The 17,029-nt window shown below is 38.9% G+C and overlaps 1 protein-coding gene and 1 pseudogene across 1 annotated transcript in view; one reads left to right on the top strand and one right to left on the bottom strand.

The window, feature by feature from the left end:
* SLC39A8 (solute carrier family 39 member 8) overlaps window positions 1-17,029 on the top strand; it is a 239,858-nt gene that overhangs the window by 35,832 nt on the left and 186,997 nt on the right. The window contains 1 exon segment of the mRNA NM_001131612.1: window positions 16,823-16,959. The gene's annotated coding sequence lies outside the window, so the exon portion shown is untranslated.
* On the bottom strand, window positions 4,697-5,600 carry LOC100461223 (zinc finger protein 705A-like; annotated as a pseudogene).

The raw sequence follows: 17,029 nt of genomic DNA, 5'->3' as shown, positions 1-17,029 counted from the left end.
CTATGGCTCCACTAGACATTGCTCTAGTGGAGACTCTCTGCAGTGGCTCTGAGGCTCTCTGGGTAATCCTTTGAAATCTAGGTGGAGGTAGCCATGTCCTCACAGCTCAAGCACTCTGGCGAGGTGGCACTGTGCAGATGCCACCAAGGTTTACTGCCCGTGCATCTGCACAGAGGAGAAACCTGAGCTGCACTTGGGCCCATTTGAGCCACAGCTGAGGGGTGGAAGGAGTGCTGCACCAGAATGAGAGGGGCAGAAGCTTGAAATATTTCTGCTCTCAAGGCCCTGGTATTCTGGGCCTGTAATGGACAGGGCAGCTGCTGAAGATCTCGGAAATGTTTTCAGGCCCATTCTCCCATTGCCTTGATGAATAGAAGCAAGCAAGCTTCTGCCCATCCATGCTAAATATCCTTTTCAAATAGTGACTTGGCCACACCCTTGCTGTTTGCCCTGAACACAATTTTTCATTCTTTACAACATGGCCAGGCTGAGAATTTTGCAAATCTTTAAGGTCTACTTCCTTGTTTGTTATAAATTCCATCTTTGGTTAGTTTTTCTCTTCTCATATTTTAGTATAAGCAGTCAAGAGAAGCCAAGCCATGCTGCACTCTTGGCACTTTGCTTAGAGATTTCTTCCAAATATTTCATCGTTTCCAAGTTCTACCTTCCACAGAGCACTAGGAGATAAACACAATTCAGCCAAGTTGTTGCCACTTTATACAAGAATGGTCTTTTCTTCAGTTTCTAACAACATGTTCCTTCCATCTGAGACCTCATCAGAATGGCCTTTAACATCCATATTTCTGTCAATATTCTGGTCACAACCACTTAGGTAAAGTCTAAGAAGACTGAGGTTCCTTAACAGCTCTCCTTTTCTTCTGAGTCCTCACCAGAATATCAGAATATCGCTTTACTGTCCATTCCAGCAAAAGAGGCTTTTTTTTTTTTCAGCCTTTTCCTCCAAATCCTTCCAGACTCTGCTCATTACCCAGTTCCAAAGCCACTTCCACATTTTTAGGTATTTGTTAAAGCAGCACTCCACTTCTCAGTACCAATTTCTATCTTAGTTCATTTCTGCTGCTATAAAAAAAATCTTAGGTTGGGTAGTTTATTAACAGAAATTTAGTGCTCAACCTTTGAGGGGCTGGGAAGTCCAAGCAAGATTAAGGCATGAACAGATTCAGTGTCTGATGTTAGCTCCTTCCCTGCTTCAAAGACGATGCCTTCTTATTGTGTCCTCATGTGGTGGAAAGGGCAATGCAGCTCTCTTATAGCACTGACCCCATTCATGAGGTTGAAATCCTTATGACTGAATCACTTCCTCAAAAGGCGCTACTCTTAATACTACCACATTAGGCATTAGGTTCCAGCACATGGTTTTTCTGGGGGACATCAACATTTACATCATAGCAACAGGATATATGGAGTTTTGGCGAGCATGTTAGGTGGAAGGTAGTGTGAATGATAGTGAGTCATTACATACAGAGAAGTGCAGTCCTAAAAGAAACTAGATGTACTTAGCATGGATATTAGGAAAGCTTTGGGCTATTAATTTTATATATTCTGTGGGATGAGAAGTTCAAAGAAGTTGACAGCCTAGGTCTAAGAAGACCCCAACTCAAGCCCTGTAAGACATGAAGATTTAATTAGAATATTTACATGCCAAGTTATCTCCAAGAAATGGCATAAAAAGAGAATTCTATTAACTCCAAAGAAAAGGCTGGGCTGGGCACAGTGGCTCACACCTGTAATCCCAGTACTTTGGGAGGTCAAGGCAGGAGGATCTCTTAAGCCCAGGAGTCCAAGACCAGCTTGAGCAACAAATTGAGACCCTGTCTCTACATAAATAAATAAATAAATAAATAAGCCAGGCATAGTGGCATGCCCCTGTGTTCCCAGCTACTTGAGTGGCTGAGGTGGGAGGCTTGAGCCTGGGAGGTTAAGGCTGCAGTGAGCTAAGATTGTACCACTGCACTACAGCCTGGGCAACAGAGAAAGACCCTGTCTCAAAAAAGAAAAAAAAAAAAAAAAAAGAAAAGCCTGAGGGGTGAGGTAGGATCATGGACTTTGAATGTTGGTATTTACCTGGAAAAAATTCTTTTTTCATGGAATTGGAGAGGGAAAAAACTTCCGTGTATGCCTTTAAAAAGAAAACGACAAGAAAAGCTGATTTTTTTCTCTGATGATTCAGAGAGGGAGTACATATTTTTTTTAAATGATTTACTACTAGAACCAGGAAAATATTTTGGTAAACATCTTGGCAGTCATTAAAACAGTAAGATGATCTTTATGAAACTGGAACAGAAAGCCAAGAGGAGAGTAGAAATTAACCTAAAGACATAGTAGTGTGAAATACACAGAAATGTGCTGGAGATAAAATCAGCTGCCAGAGAAGAGGAAATTGTCATGAAAATGAAAAATGCAATAGAATTAAAATCAACAATGTAGTTAGTAAAAGCAGACTTGTTATAACAAAAAAATTTAATCAGTGATGTGGTGGACTTACTTGAGAAGGTTTTGCAGAATGTAAGAGTGGACTAAGATATATGTGTCAAGTTGACAAGTAAAATCAACCATTGCATTAGATTTAAGTAATTGTTGTAAGTTTGGTTGTAAAAATGAAATGCAAACATTGGAAATTGTTCTTAAAAGACGACAGTGGAAAAACTACGTATAGAATCAAATCACATTAATGTGGATCTGAATGTCCAGATAACATGAAGAAAGACTATGACTAAGTGAGAAATATGTGAACTGGGAGAAAGCAAAAAGATAGTTACTTTTTAAAATCTTATGTGAAAGTTAGTAAAGGATGAAAAAGAATAATTTTTAAACACTAATATCAATAGAACCTAAAAGAGAGTTGATATCTTCCAAAGCTGCAGAAGATAAAATCAACCCAAAGAGCAAATGACAGAAAACAGAGGAAGTGGCATAGAAACCTGAAAAATAGAAAGAAAACAGCAAGAAAGAAAAAAGAAACAATAACCACAGATAGCATAACAACACAAACGATATCAGTCCTGATAGTAAATTTAAATGAGTTATACTACCCAGTTAAAACAGAGTTCTCCAAATATGGTTAAAAAACAACTGCTTAAAAAACCTTTGCTGCTTCCAAAAAGCACATCTAAAACAAACATAATTTTATTTATTTATTTATTTATTTACTTATTTCAATAGGTTTTGGGGGAACGGGTGGTGTTTGGTTACATGAATAATTTCTTTAGTAGTGATTTCTGGGATTTTGGTGCACCCATTACCTGAGCAGTGTACACTTTATCAATGTGTAGTCTTTTATCCCTTGTCACCCCCCATCCTTTCCCCCAAGTCCCCAAAGTCCAATGTATCATTCTTATGCCTTTGCATCCTAAGAGCTTAGCTCCCACAGATGAGTGGGAACATGTGGCATTTGGTTTTCTCTTTCTGAGTTACTTCACTTAGAATAATAGTCTCCAATTCCAGCCACATTGCAGTGAATGCCATTATTTTGTTCCTTTTTCATGGCTGAGTAGTATTCCATGGTGTGTGTGTGTGTGTGTGTGTGTGTGTGTGTGTGTGTGTGTATATATACATATATATACATATATATGTATTTCCTCACATCTTGAGGAAATACTGTAATCAACATGGAATATACTTCAGTTACTTTTATTCTTCAGTCCACATCAATGAATGGAAGAGAAATTGTATGACATGTATGTAGCAATGACTTGTTAGTGATCTGATCATAACTGACATGAGAGAGCTGAAACTGTCAACATAATAAACTAAAAGTCGTAAGCAACAGCTTTGACTTTAAACATGTGGGACTTTCAGGTAGAGAATCTCTAGCTCTGCATTCAGTGTGAAATTTTTTATTTGCAATTTATTGTCAAATAACATAAGAAAACTTTACTTGGATGAACCCTTTATTTGTATTTTCTGTGACTAAACATTCAGCCAAGCACCAGGTTTGATGTTCACAAGAAAACACAGTGATAAAATGTTGCTAAAATGGAAAATAAGAGAGGAAAGCCTTTATAAGCTAAATAAGAAAGGAAAATCTTTCCGAGAGCAATGAATTCTCTTGAAATACCAAATACTTATTACTGGAGAAGTTATGCAATGAAAAATCATGAGAAATCCTTTCTTCATAGAGCAACATATATGTATATATGTTACATATATATATATAGATATATACAGAGCTAGAGATTCTCTATATAGAGATTACATGTATACATATAGAGCTAGAGATTCTCTACCTGAAAGTCCCACATGTTTTAAGTCAAAGCTGTTGCTTAAGACTTTCAGTTTATTATGTTGAGAGTTTCAGCTCTCTCATGTCATTTATGATCAGATCACTAACAAGTCTTTGCTACATACATGCCATACAATTTCTCTTCCATTCATTGACGTGGACTGAAGAATAAAGGTAACCGAAGTATACTCCATGTTGATTACAGTATTTCCTCAAGATTTGAGTCCTTTGGCATGTTTAGATGTTACAACTATAGCTGAAGTCTCTTCCACATTCCTTACATTCGTCATTCCTAACACTATGTCATCTAAAGTCAGAATATGTTCTGAAGACATTTATAATTTTCTCTCCAGGGTGAATTTTCTCTTGCTATTTAAGATTAGTACATTGACTGAAGTCTTTCGCACATAAATGGCATTCAAATGGCTTTTCTCCAGTGCATGTTCTCTCACGTCATCTAAGGTCAGAAGACAGACTGAAGGCTTTCCCACATAGAAGACATGCATGTAGTTTCTCTCCAGTGTGAATTCTTTTGTGCTCTCTAAAGCCAGAGCTCTGACTAAAGGCTTTCCCACCTTTATCACATTCATAACATCTCTTTCCAAGGTAAGTTCTCTAATGTCTTTGAAGGTTTAAGGATTGAATATAGGCTTTCCCACACTGATGACACTTATATGGTCTCTCTCCCATGTGAGTTTTCTCATGTCTTCTAAGGTGAGAACACTGAGTGAAGGCTTTTGCACATAGATGACATGCGTATGGTCTCTCTCCAGTGTGAGTCAACTTGTGCTGCCTAAGGTGAAAGCAATTAGTATAAGCCTTTTCACATAGATTACGCTGATATGATTTACCTTTAGTATGAATTTATGTTGTTTAGGGGACAACTGATTACTAAAGGTTTTTCCACACTGTTTGCTGATATAGGGTTTCTTTCCACTGTGAGTTAACAAACATTGAGTCATTGTGGAACTGTGAATGCAATCTTCTCCCAAATCATTATGTTCAAAGGGATCCTCTGGAATGAGAGATTTCTCCATTGTCAAACTGGTGGATGCGTCTTTTCTGATGATAGGATGCACGGATATCATGTGTTTTTTCTTAAGGGCAGTTTTCCTGTCTGGACTCTGGCCTTGAAGAAATTCTCTTCCTTCCCTCCATAGCTCTTTTCTTTGTTCCAGCTACAAAATTATATAGGATTTGCTTATCTGATGCCCGAGGGACACCAGGTGACTGATGTTTTCCAGCATCACATCTCTGTACAGCTTTCTCTTGGATGTGTCCATCAAGAGAAAGCTCCACTCTTCTGGGCGAAGTCAATAGCTACATCTTCAAAGGTCACTTTCTTTAGTGAATGCATTGTCAAGAGCTCAGTTTCTATCTGTCTTCTTCTGGATTTTCACTTTTAGATGTTTCAGACACTAAGAAAAGCTGGAGCTGAGTCAAGTTAGAGAGCTGAGCTGAGTGAAATACAGAGGTAGAGGAAGTAGCAGAAAGGCACTGGGAGCTCGCTGGATCCCCAAGTAGCCCATTCCTGCCTGGCACCACAGGCATCCATCAGGAGGGTGGCCAGAGGAGCAGCAGGTAAAACTTCACAGGAAGGTCTTCTCTAGCTGAACTTTGTAACAATTTGAGCAGAACGAGAAGCCTCCTAGCCAGAATTCATATATTAACTTTTCTTTATCCACTCATTGATTGATGGGCATTTGGTCTGGTTCCACATTTTTGCAATTGCAAATTGCACTGCTATAAACCTGTGTGTGCAAGTATCTTTTTTGTATAACGACTTATTTTCCTCTGGGTAAATACCTAGTAGTGGGATTGCTGGATCAAATGGTAGATCTAATTTTAGTTCTTTAGGGAACTTCCACACTGTTTTCCACAGTGGTTGTACCAGTTTACATTCCAATCAACAGTGTAAAAGTCTTCCCTTTTCACCACATTCATGCCAACATCTATTATTTTTTGATTATGGCCATTCTTGCAGGAGTGAGGTGGTATCACATTGTGGTTTTGACTTGAATTTTTCTGATAATTAGTGATGCTGAGCATTTTCCATATGCTTGTCAGCCATTTGTATATCATCTTTTGAGAATTGTCTATTCATGTCCTTAGCCCACTTTTTGATGGGATTGTTCATTTTTTCTTGCTGATTTGTTTGAGTTCTTTGTAGATTCCGGATATTAGTTCTTTGTCAGATGGATAGATGAGATTTTCTCCCACTCTGTTGGTTATGTTAACCCTGCTGATTATTTCTTTTGCTGTGCAGAAGCTTTTTACTTTAATTAAGTCCCATCTATTTATCTTTGTTTTTGTTGCATTTGCTTTTGGGTTCTTGATCATGAAGCCTTTGCCCAAGCCAATGTGTGGAAGGGTTTTTCTGGTGTTACCTTCTAGAATCTTTATGGTTTCATGTCTTAGATTTAAGACTTTGATCCATCTTGAGTTGATTTTTGTATAGGGTCACAGGTAAGGATCCAGATTTAGTCTTCTACATGGGGCTTGCCAATTATCCCAGGACCATCTGTTGAATAGGGTGTCCTTTCCCCATTTTATGTTTTTGTTTGCTTTGCGGAAAATCAGTTGACTGTAAGTATTTGGCTCTATTTCTGAGTTCTCTATTCTGTTCCATTGGTCTATATGCCTATTTTTATATCAGTACCATGCTGTTTTGGTGACTACGGCCTTAGAATATAGTTTGAAGTCAGGTAATTGTGATGCCTCCAGATTTGTTCTTTTTGCTTAGTCTTGCTTTGGCTATGTGGGCTCTTTTTTGGTTCCATATGAATTTGAGGATTGTTTTTTCTAACTCTGTGAAGAATGATGGTGGCTTTTTGTTTTGTTTTGTTTTTTTTTTTTTTTTTTTTTGAGATGGAGTTTTGTTCTTGTTGTCCAGGCTGGAGTGCAATGGCACAATCTCAGCTCACTGCAACCTCTGCCTCCTGGGTTTAAGAGATTCTCCTGTCTCAGCCTCCCTAGTAGCTGGGATTACAGGCACCCACCACCACGTCCAGCTAATTTTTTGTATTTTTAGTAGAGACGGAGTTTCACTATGTTGGCCAGGCTGGTCTCGAACTCCTGACCTCAGGCTATCTACCCGCCTCAGGCTCCCAAAGTGCTTGGATTATAGGCATGAGCCACCGCGCCCAGCTGATGGTGGTATTTTTATGGGAATTGCATTGAATCCCTAGATTGCTTTTGGCAGTATGGTTATTTTTCACAATATTGATTCTACCCATTTGTAAGCATGGGATGTGTTTCCATTTGTTTGTGTCATCTATGGTTTCTTTCAGGAGTATTTTGTAGTTTTGCTTGTAGAGGTCTTTCACATTCTTGGTTAGGTATATTCCTAAGTATTTTATTTTATTTTTGCAACTATTGTGAAAGGGTTTGAGTTCTTGATTTGATTTTCGGCTTTGTCACTGTTGGTGTATAGTAGAGCTACTGATTTGTGTACATTAATTTTATACCCTGAAACTTTGCTGAATTCATTTACTAGTTCTAGGAGCTTTTCGGGTATGTCTTTAGGGCTTTCTGGGTATACGATCATATCATCAGTAAACAGTGACAGTTTGACTTCCTCTTTACTGATTTGGATGCCCTTTATTTCTTTCTCTCGTCTGATTGCTCTGGCTAGGACTTCCAGTGCTATGTTAACTAGAAGTGGTGAAAGTGGGCATCCTTGTCTTGTTCCGGTTTTCAGGGGGAATGTTTTAAACTTTTCCCCATTCAGTATAATGTTGGCTGTGGGTTTGTCGCAGGTGGCTTTTATTAACTTAAGGTATGTCGCTTCTGTGCCAATTTTGCTGAGGGTTTTTATCATAAAAGGATGCTGGATTTTGTCAAATGCTTTTTCTGTGTCTCTTGAGATGATCATGCGATTTTTGTTTTTAATTCTGTTTGTGTGGTGTATCACATTTATTGACTTGCCTATGTTAAACCATCCCTGCATCCCTGGTCTGAAACCCAGTTGATCATGGTGGATTATCTTTTTGATATGCTCTTGGAGTTGGCTCACTAGTATTTTGTTGAGGACTTTTGCATCTATGTTCATCAGGGATATTGGTCTATAGTTTTCTTTTTTTGTTGTGTCCCTTCCTGGTTCTGGTATAAGGGTGATGCTGACTTCATAGAATGACTTAGGGAAAATTTCCTCTTTCTCTATCTTTTGGAATAGTGTCAATAGGATTGGTACCAATTCTTCTTTGAATGCCTGATAGAATTCAGTTGTGAATCCTTCTGGTCCTGGACTATTTTTATTGGCATTTTTTTTTAACCATTTCAATCTTTCTTCTTGTTATTAGTCTGTTCAGAGTTTCTATATCTTCCTGGTTTAATCTAGGATAAATTTCCAGAAATTTATCCATCTCTTCTAGGTTTTCTAGATTATGCATGTAAAGGTGTTCATAGAAGCCTTGAATATGCTTTCATATTTCTTTGGTATTGGTTGTGATATCTTCCATAAAACAAACATAGTTTTTTTAAAAAAGAGGGTGGACAAAGATTTGTAAGGCAACATTTAAAACAGATGTAATTAATGATTTCAGACACGTAGATATCAAGGGTCAAAATGCTAAATGGCTAAAAGAAGGGTTATTTTTATCATGAACACTACATTGCACAGTGAAGTTATAACAGTTATAAAATTTTTTGTATTGACTAACATCAACACCTACAGTCAAAAATTATTAGGAGAAAAGGAGAAATGTGCAGAAATACTGTAGCTCCAGGAAAATTTAACAGCCTTATCTCAGGCTTTGAATGATACAAGTGGTCACTTGTTTTTTTGGCTTCACATTCTTTCCCTTGAGAACTGCCCTTCTTCTAACCCTGAGAATGTTTTGGTGGTGTTAATCAAGAGACTGTATCTTCCCCACCAAAGCACTGAGCAAATTTAGTGGACACTGGATGCTCCACTTCGATTCTTTGGGATTCCTTTTTGCCAGTTTTGTAAGCCCATTCCCAGCTTTTGTGTGCTTTGCCAGTAAGGCTTTGCACCTGAGCCCTTTGGAGGCTGGACTTTGGGCACTGGGTCTGCCTTGTCTACATGTAAAGCTGTAAAGCTGAAAGTGCCTGAAAGTTTTATGGCCTTCCAATCTCTCCACACCCAAGGCTTCTTTGCCCCAGGATGACATGCTAGGAGGTATAATTTATGCTCCACAGCTCCCATATCAGGTTTTGGAAATTGCAAGGCTTTTTTCCCCTTCTCTAGCTTTCCCCACTCCCTTACCGTTTTCTCTCAGAAGCATATACTTAAGAAATCACTCTCAGTGGAATCTTTGATTTAAGATGTGAGTCTGTGAAACTTAACCTGAAATGGCACATAGCCTGAGCTGACCAATCAGAGTGGCTTATCTTTCTGACTCAAGAATTGGCCAGAGGTGGGCAATTTACCAACACTGGGGCAATCAGAGTCCTTTATCTTGTCTCGATTTGTGTGTTGGAAGAAAGAGTGTTCCTCTATTCCTGTGATTACAATATGTAAGGAACATACAAGGCTAGATTTCCTAGAAGCTGATCTTGTTGAACCTAGAACCTACCTGAGAAAAGAAGAGAGAGGCAAGCAAAATTACAAGATGAAGCAAGAAAGATAGTACAAATAAGAATTATTAATATAACAGGGATTTCCAAAACATAAACTTCAGCAAAGACTAGACCTAGGGATTCAAATGATGACTCATCATTTGAATGGCCCCAGAGTGCCTATGCCTTTGGGTGGTGTGACATCTCAATGTCACCTTGTTTGGACTGATGATGATCAAGCTCTGAAAACCAGATTAGATGGTGGATGTCTTGGCAGATGCCTATGTGGATGGCCGACATTGAAGAGAAGACCTGCTACCTTCCTTGGCACTATGTAAACAACCTTAATTAAAGAAGAGAAGAATTGAGCCCCAAATTCCACTTCTGGTGGAATAGGGACTTGAAATAGATATTAAATTGATTTGTAGAAACATAAACTAGGCTGTATTTCTACTGTGTTATGATTGAATGTATCCTCCAAATTTGATGTGTTGGAAACTTAATACCCAATGTGGCGGTATTAACGGGTGAGGCCTTTAAGAGGTGATGGGATCATGGGTGCTCTGCCTTCAGTAATGAATCAATCCATTAATGGAACAACAGATTAAAGGGTTAATGGATTAATGGTGGCTATACAAGAAAAGAGAGGCCTGAGCTAGCACAACCAGTCTGCTCGCCATGTGATGCCCTGTGGCCTCAATTCGGGAATCTTCAGAGTCCCCACTGGCGCAAAGGCTCTCACCAGATTTGGTCCCTCACCCTGAGACATCTCAGCCTCCATAACTGTACAAAATGCTTTTCTTTTATTTATAAGTTACTCATTCTAGGTATTCTATAAGCAACAGAAAATGGACTAAAACAGAAAATTGGTAGTGAAAAGTGAGGTGTTGCTGATAACAAATACCTGAAAATGTGGAAGCTGCTTGGGAACTGGATAATGGACAGGGGCTGGAAGAATTTGGAAAAATAGGCTAGAAAAAAGCCTAGATTCTGGTGAAGCCTTAGAGGATAAGAAGACTAGGGAAAGTTTGGAAGTCCTTAGAGGTTGGTGAAGTAGTCATGACCAGAATGTTGATAGAAATGTTGACAGCAAAGGCCATGCTGATGAGACCTCAGATGGAAATGAGGAATAAGGTGTTGGGAACTGGAGCACAGGTCACCCTTGCTACACCATAGCAAAGAACACAGCTGCGTGGCCACACCCTAGGGCTTTGTGAAAAGCCGTCAACTTAAGAGTGATAGAATAGAATATCCCATAGAAGAAATTTCTAAGCAGCAAAGTGTTCAGGCTGCTGTGTGGTTACTTCTAACTGCAAGAGTAAACTTCCAGAGAAAAGGGAAACAGTGGAAAAATTTGGAAATTTATCAGCCTGGCCATGTGAAATAGCATTTTCAGGAGAGGAATCCAAGAGTATGGCCCAGAGAGACCATCTGCTAAGGAGATTGGTACAGAGAGCAGAAATCATCAAGAGAATGGAAGAAAGACCCAGAAGGCATTTCAGAGATCTTTGGGGCTGCCCCTCCCATTGCAGGCTTGCAGGCCTGGGAGGGCAGAGTAGTACTGGGATACAGGTCCAGGGAGGGCTCCCTGCAGGTTTGCGGTAGACTCCTTGCCTCTGACTCTGCGCCCCACACCAGGCACAGCTGAGCTGCAGCTGCAGAAGGTATAAACCTTGGCGGAGTCCACGTGGTACTAATTCTGCAGGCTTGCAGACAGCAAGAGCTATAAATGTTTGGCAGCCTTTACCCAGATTTCAGAGAATGTTATGGAAATCCTGGGGACCTAAGCAGAGACTTGTCACAGGGGCTGGAAGCACCACAAAGAGACCCCAGTAGGGCAATGAGCAGCTGAAATGTGGGGTTGAGGCACCGCAAAGAGTCCCCACCAGGGCAATGCCTAGTGGAGCCATGGCCACTGCAGAGTCCTCACTGGGATAAAGCCTAGTGGAGCCCTGGGAGCAAGACTGCCACCATGACCTCAGAACTGTGAAGTCACCAGCAGTATGCGACATCTACTTAGGAAAGCTTCAGCCACTGGACTCCAATCCAAAGGAGCAGCGGCTGCACCCAGCAAAGCCATAGGAGTGCAGCTGCCTGAGGCCTTGAGGGCCCAACCCCTGCTCCAGCGTGTCCAGGAAGCAGTGTGTGAACTCAAAAGAGATTATTCTCCAGCTCTAAGATGTAATGTCTGTCCTGCTGGGTTTTGGATTTGCTTGGGGCCTGTTATTCTTTTCTTTTTGCCTATTTCTCCCTTTTGGAATGGGAATGTTTGCCTTAATCCTATACTACCATTGTGTAGACTGTAGGCTTTGGGCTTTTGAGTTGGTGCTGGACCAAGTTAGGATTTGGGGGCTATAAGGATGGAGTGGGTGTATTTTGCATGTGAAAAAGAAATGAATTTGGGGGGCTGGAGTGGAATGCTAGGGCTTGAATGTTCCCCAGATTTCATGTGTTGGAAACTTAATTTTCAACGTATAATTTTCTATATTTATATATATTTTTTCTTTGAAAATTACTCTGTTTCAGTTGTTCTATTATAAGCAACAGAAAAGAGACTAAGATATGCTGCATTTGAGTTTGTGACTAAAATTTAAACTCACTCTACTTCCTATTAACATTTGTGGGATGTGGTCAAAGGAGCTTGGGAAAGCAGAACTTTACTTCAACTCCAATTCTCCACCCCCAACAATTCAGTCTTCGTCATGTAACAGGGCTTATGGAGCTAGTATAATATTTATTTTTAAAAGAAATATGTCAATTTCATATCAAGATTTTTTTGGCTTTTGCATTCAATTTAATAACTGTATTATAATATTTAAAATATAATCTTACTCTTCTGGCTATTCTAGTTCCTTTTCTTCCCAGGGCCTAGGAGAACTTTCCTTTTACTGATGTAAAACTTTATGGTCTAAACTGACTTACCTGACTGTTCACTGTCTTGCTACAAAATCTCATATTTGGATGCAACTGTTGGTGATACCCCAGTTCTTCTTTTTCTTCTTCTTCTTCTTTTTTATTTTGAGACAGGGTCTCGGTTTGTTCCTCAGGCTGTAGTGCAGTGGCCCCATCATGGCTCACTGCAGCCTCAACCTCCTGGGGTCAAGTGATCCTCCTGCCTCAGCCCCTCCCTGCTCCCCTTCCTGAAGTAGCTTGGACTACAGGCATATGCATCAGTATGCCTGGCTAATTTTTGTTTTGTCTTAGAGATAGGGTTTTGCCATGTTGGCCAGGCTGATCTTGAATTCCTGGGGTCAAACAATCTGCCCAGCTAGGCCTCCCAAAGTGATGGGATTACAGGCATGCACCACCATGACCTTTCCAGTTCTTTTTGCATTTATTTTGTAACCCAGGCAAGTAATTACTTAGGGAAGACTAAGTGAAAGTCATGTGTCTCAAAAAAGAATGAGGAAAACACATTGATAATTTAAAAATGCAATTGCCTGCTTACATAAATTATATATTGAAGTGTATGAATACATTTCGTCCCAAGTATATGTATTTTTATGTCCAACTTTTGGGCTCCCTCCCTCACTTGTGGTCTGAATTGTGGTGGAGGGTATTAGATACCTATTTTTATGTGTTTGAGGAATCTGTAAGTGTTCAGTGCCTACATTTTGAAGATAAGTGAGATTAATTGATTTACCAAATAGATGATGAGTTGAAGTATGTTCCCATCTTCTTCAGGACTGCCTGTATGGCTCAGGATGTGGAAGAAATTGCTAAATAGTCTATCCATCTCCCTTGACACCATCTTTAGTGAAAATTGCACCCCAAATTTGGCATAAAGTCTTCTGAGTTTACAGAACTATTGCCAGTTTTAAAAAAATGACATTCATAGGTATTTTAATGGAAAGTTGGAGAGAAGCAACTTAGGCAAATCTAACCTGCTTACTAAAAAGTCCCTAAAAAAAATCTCTCTTTAATTTCCTATTGTTACCAAATGTAGAGTATTTTTCTCCCCTTGATTTCTAATAACTGACATAAGCAGGTTTTGCTTGCACTTCATGTTGCCACAAAATTGTATTATTCCGTTTTATCTTTTTCCTCTTGCTTTTCCAAATATTTGTGCCACACTAAGCATTTTCTCCTTTTTCCAAGCTATACAGATTCATAGATATTGGTATCTTTTCTTAAGCCCACTGTAGTTAAACCTGTGTCATGTTGAGCCAGATAGAATCTCATGAAACAGTCATATCAAACAATGAAATATATGGCTATATGCAATTCATAGTTTATTCTTATTTTTAGCAATATAGCCTTTTTTTGCCTAAAAAGAAGGAAGACATCAAAAGCAAATATTTAAAAATTCTTATGTAAAATATATATAGTAATCATCTATATGGATGTAGTAAATAACATTCTTAAAATTACAAATGTTTTTGATTGAATTCTTTAAATTTTCCCATCTGTCATATAAAAATGTTGGATTATATTATCTCTATGTACCTTGTCTAGCTCTAAATTTCCCATTTGAAACCTTAGTATTAATAGAATTTGGTGGATTTTTTGAAAGCAGTTTGGGTCACAACATTACACATATTCTTTCCTAGGAAAGAATATGTGACAATTAACAGGTCTATTCTTCAGAATTTTGAGTCATACCAAGCCACACATGATTCATTGTTTCATCTTTTAGTTTACTCTAGATGAAGAATTCACAAGATTTAAAAAAACGAGTACATTATCCCAGAATAAATTTTGGTTTCTGAAGTTTTGATATCTGTTCTAATAATGAAAATAGTACACTAATTATGAGGTAGAATTTTATAGAAAAGGATAGTAGGGCTTTTAATGTATAAATTCTCAAGTCTTAAGAGTGTATCTCAACAGGATAAATGCAGATCAACTTTTTAAAAAAAACTGAAAAAGAGTTTCTTTTGTCTAATGTGTCCTAATTCGTAATTTAAAAATAGTGATGCATATGTTGAATATCTTTCTAAGTAGGAATATAGGTAAAGAGACTGATTGATGATAAGGCGGGAAGCCTTTAAAACTGAACACTGAGCGGGGCTGTGGCAACTAGAATGATCACATTCATTGTGATTCTTATTCTTAGTCTGAACTCTTAGAAAGGGCACTTCATTCCTGATTATCTGTCTGCCAGGTTCATCTGCTATGATTTCCCAGACATTTATGGCTGTTATATTTGTAATGATTTTCCTATGACAAAAGTATGAGAAGCAAAAATTGTACTGCTATTGGTTAGTGAAATAACAGCTGCCCCAGAGCAAATCTTTCTCAGTAGTGGGAATGGGTTAAAAAAAGGAAATAGGCTGGGCGCGGTGGCTCACGCCTGTAATCCCAGCACTTTGGGAGGCCGAGGTGGGCGCATCACGAGGTCAGGAGATCGAGAGCATCCTGGCTAACATGGTGAAACCCCGTCTCTATTAAAAATACAAAAAATTAGCCAGGCGTGGTGGCGGGCGCCTGTAGTCCCAGCTACTGGGGAGGCTGAGGCAGGAGAACGGCGAGAACCCGGGAGGTGGAGCCTGCAGTGAGCAGAGATTGTGCCACTGCACTCCAGCCTGGGCAACAGAGCGAGACTCCGTCTCAGAAAAAAAAAAAAAAGAAGGAAATAAATATTTACTGAGTTTTCATACTCTGTAGTTGGCACCATACCAAACCCTTAGCAAATATAATGTGTGAAGGAAATTGTTTATAGAGACAGTTCTGGAACTACACTTTAGTCATATGCCTCTCAATTAAAATCCAGGTTCTCCTTTGTCTTCCTCTGTTCTTTGAAGATGCAGATAACTTCTGTATATTCCCACTACTGAAGATTTTTTTTTAAAACTTTTATTTTAGGTTCAGGGGTACATGTGCAAGTTTCTTATATAGATAAATTATGTGTCACAGGAGTTTGGTGTACAGATTATTTCACCACCCAGGTAATAAACATAGTACCTGATCCTTACCCTCCTCCCATCCTCCACCCTCAAGTAGGCCCCAGTGTCTATTGTTCCTTTCTTTGTGTCTATATTTAATCAACACTTAATTCCCACTTATAAATGAGAACATGTGGTATTTGGTTTTCTGTTCCTGTGTTAGTTTGCTTAGGATACTGGCTTCCAGCTCCATCTAAGTTGCTGCAAAGGACATGATCACATTCTTTTTTATGGCTCTGTAGTACTCCATAGTGTATATGTAGCACATTTTCTTTATCCAATTCACTGTTGATGGGCACTTAGGTTGATTCCATGTTTTTGCCCTTGTGAATAGTGCTATGAATAACATACGCGTGCATGTGTCTTCATGGTAGAACAATTTATTTAACATATTCCTTTGGGTATATACTCAATAATGGGATTGCTGGGTCGAATGGCAATTCTGTTTTAAGTTATTTGAGAAATCGTCAGACTGCTTTCCACAATGTCCAAACTAATTTACATTCCCACCAAGAGTGTATAAACATTCCCTTTTCCCTGCAACCTCACTAGCATCTGTTATTTTTTAACTTTTTATCAGTAGTCATTCTGACTGGTGTGTGATGGTATCTCATTGTGGTTTTGATTTGCATTTCTGTAATGATAAATGATGTTGAGCATTTTTTCATATGCTTGTTGACCACAAGTATGTCTTTTGAAGTGTCTGTTCATGTCCTTTGCCCACGTTTTAAAATGGGGTTCTTTGGTTTTTTTGCTTAAATTCCTTATAGATTCTGGATATTAGACCTTTTTCAGATGCATAGTTTGCAAATATTTTCTCCCATTCCGTAGGTTGTCTGTTTATTCTGTTGATAGTTTCTTTTGCTGTTCAGAAGCACTTTATTTTAATTAGGTGCCATTTGTCGATTTTTGTTTTTGTTGCAATTGCTTTGGCATCTTCATCATGAAATCTTTGCCAGATCCTATATCCAGAATAGTATTTCCTAGGTTATCTTCCAGGTTTTTGTAGTTTTAGGTTTTATATTTAAGTCTTTAATTCACCTTGAGTTAATTTTTGTATATGGCTACCCAAGATCTTAAGATTTAATAGAACACCAATGACACCAGATTTATTTTGCTTTCAAGTATAAAATTGTGTTATAATATTGTCCCAATGCCTTTTTAATCCGAACAGACTCCTGCCATCTTATGCTTGTCACCAACTCTTCTCCTCCAAATCTGATACACCAGACTTTCTGAGAACCTGTGCTTTAATGAGTAAACTCACGCAGCTGCAACAAATGCTGCCACCTCCTGGCATCTTTTAAAAAGGTAAAGTCTGGTAAGCAAAGACTTGGTTGAGATGCTCTTTGCGAATATACTACTTGAACATGGCCCTTCG

Source organism: Pongo abelii, chromosome 3 (genome assembly GCF_028885655.2).
Source record: "Pongo abelii isolate AG06213 chromosome 3, NHGRI_mPonAbe1-v2.0_pri, whole genome shotgun sequence".
NCBI classification, from domain to species: domain Eukaryota; kingdom Metazoa; phylum Chordata; class Mammalia; order Primates; family Hominidae; genus Pongo; species Pongo abelii.
This window is presented reverse-complemented; position numbering and strand designations above follow the sequence as displayed.